Consider the following 2,778-nt stretch of genomic DNA (forward strand, 5'->3'; position numbering starts at 1 on the left):
GTGGGGTGATGGGCTTTAGATGCAGCAGATTCCAGCATTTGCATTCCTTTCCAGACGCTCTGTGAAACTCTTTCTTCTTTGGCTGCAGCTAGACAAGGCCAAGGAGGCTCTTGAGTCGCCCTGGTTTTAGGGTCCATTGCCCTGCCATGACACATTATACCTGTAAGCGAGGGTTGGCGAGTCCGTCTGAACCACCAAGGAGAGCAAGAACAGACGCCACCGGGCCCTCACACTGAAGCATCCTGTGAAATCTCATGTTCAAGAACTCTGAAGCCTCGAACGGGTGTTCCTAGTTAGATCAGGTAGTGTCCCCCTGCCCCCACTGGTAAAAAACCATGCTTAGCTAAAGCTGCCAGAATTAATTTAATGATCGAATTCTTGAACAGGGTATTTTAAACATTGTTTACACATGAAATGTGCAACTTCTGCCAACTCTACTGTTGAATATGAGCTGCACGTAAGTCAGAATAGCACAGAGTTCCTGAAAAATGGAATGTCTAAGAGGGGCCTTTTTACCGCTTCCACTGTCCCCACAAGAGTGTTGGGCCGTGGCCTCCCCCGAGGCCTGGAGTTCTTGCCAATGGAATGAAGGCTGCAGATGGCAATGTCATGGCGCCCGGTGACTTCCCCCCAACAATGGGGAGGCGAGAAGGACCAAGCTAGGGTGTCCTGATTTTTGCCGCTATGGGAGGGTATGTGGGCGTGTGTCTGTGTGTAGAGGAACGTGATAGCTCTATTTATGGTACTCCCGTGGAGTGTCTGCGTGCGTGCGTGCTTATGTGACCACTGTGAGCGTGAGTCCAGTACCCCACAGAGATGGTCTTCCCATGCGGTGGAGCTGTCCTCACACCCTTTCTGTCCTGCTTTCCACAAAAGGCACGGAGCTCTCTGCTCCGATGCCTAAGTTCAGACACTTAGGTCATGCCAACCCAGATTTTGGTCTGTGATGAAACAAAGAAAAATGTTTACAACATCTAGAGCAATATCAAAGCATACCTCATCCCTGACCTTCCATGTCTCCCTGTCCTGCCCTCTCTCCTAGTTCCTCTTCCATGGGCCCTCGTCTGCCCCACTAGGTGGGCATTTGCAGGGGCCCCTTCCGTGTAAGGTCTTCCTTTGGTCCTCATGCCAGGCTCATGCTGTGGACTGCCTTCTGGGCTCAAGGCGTGCTCTGGGCCTGGGCACTTTGAAGACCCAGGGCAAGCCAGGGCAGGAGGCCAGGCAGAGCGGTGGATTTTAGGACTGCTCTCCACCCTGCAAGTGGCTTTTCAGCCCCACTTGAGTGTCAGCCTGTTTTTAAGCTAGTGTGAGATTACCTGTTGCCTTGGGCAAACCAAATAGAACCTAATCTATGACAACCCTTCGTAGTCCCAGGGTGCCTGTGGGGTAAGGACGCCCAGCATCCTCGGAGCGTGCCCAAGGCTTACTGGGAAAGCCTGTTACAAGTGCTAATTCTCAGGACGCACACCCAGAGATGCTGATCTGAAAGACTCGGGGGGGCACCCAGAAAACTGCAGTTTTAGTAAGTTCCCACGCAGTAGGCTTGGGAAGAAGATGGTCTAAGACAGTGGCTCGCAGCCCTGGCTGCTCCTTGGAATCCCCTGGTGACTTTTCAGACCTAAATGTCCAGGTCCCACCCCAGAACAGCTTGGGGATGGGACCCAAGGCAACAGTTGTTTGTTTAAAGCGACTCGGGTGATTCCGTGTGGATGAGGTCAGGAAGCACTGGCCTGGGGAGTGAGGAGGAGCACGGCCGAGATTAACGGGGGGGGGGGCTAGGCCTAGAGGGTAGAGCGCACGCAGAGGCAAACAGGCACCATAACGGGGAACCTGCGAGCCTTGAGTCAGACTCTGGGGGGCTGCACCATGTGCTGTCTCAGTCCGACGTGCTCCTTTGAGATAAAAATGTTTCTGCCCCAGCTGCACGGGGCGTGAGGCAGCGAGCCGGTCAGCTGATGACAGGGACCTCTGGAGGATGTCTGGAGGGAGCTCTGGAGGGTGTCTGATTCAGAGAGGTTTTGCCACGCAGCCAGCCGAGTCTCTCATTCGTAGTGCTTCCTCCAAGCTCGCCTCCTGGGCCTCTCCATCCCTCGTGAGTGTTCATGCCCTCTGGTCATTAGTCTTAGGTTGTGCCTCTGTGTCCAAGGCCATGTGACAGGGTAGTTGGAACTCAGGCAGTGGGCGAAGGGTGTGTCCCATCCTGGGACTGTCATGCTCTTTGGGGCTTTCTTTTCCAAGGCCACAGTGGGGTTTCAGTTCCTGCGCTAAGCCCTCACGATTCCCTCTTCGGTCTCAGGCTGGATGGGCAGCTAGAAGGTTCCCAGTGGATTTTCTTCTTTGGTGCTCGCCCCAGAACTTGCTGCTCTGAGCAAACCAAAGCTGTGAAATGGTGTTCTGCCCAGGCAGCCGGCCCAGCCTCTGGGTAGGGAGAGGGCCTGGGTTCTTTTCCTTGGCAGGGCCAGGGTGGCCCCATTCCCCTGGGGCCCTGGACTGTGAGGGAAAGACATGAACCCATTGTGTCAAGAGGGTAGGAGTGGGGAAGACTGAAGAGGAAGGAACAGGATGGGAAAGACAAGTGGCTGACGTGGCGTCCGCTTCTCCACGAAGCAGAAGGGACGGTGAAAAGCGGCACGTTCAGGGGCAAGACGACCCCCATCGACATGTGTGCCCAGAGCTCTCCTGACCCTGTGTGTGCCTACTCCCAAGCCAAGCAGAGGAATTCCATGTTCCATCTGACTCTGTCCTGTAGTCGGCCGAGGATCACCCTCTTTAAGTAGG

The sequence above is a fragment of the Lontra canadensis genome, unplaced genomic scaffold, assembly GCF_010015895.1.
Source record: "Lontra canadensis isolate GAN:19392208 unplaced genomic scaffold, GSC_riverotter_1.0 scaffold24, whole genome shotgun sequence".
Classification (NCBI taxonomy): Eukaryota; Metazoa; Chordata; class Mammalia; order Carnivora; family Mustelidae; genus Lontra; species Lontra canadensis.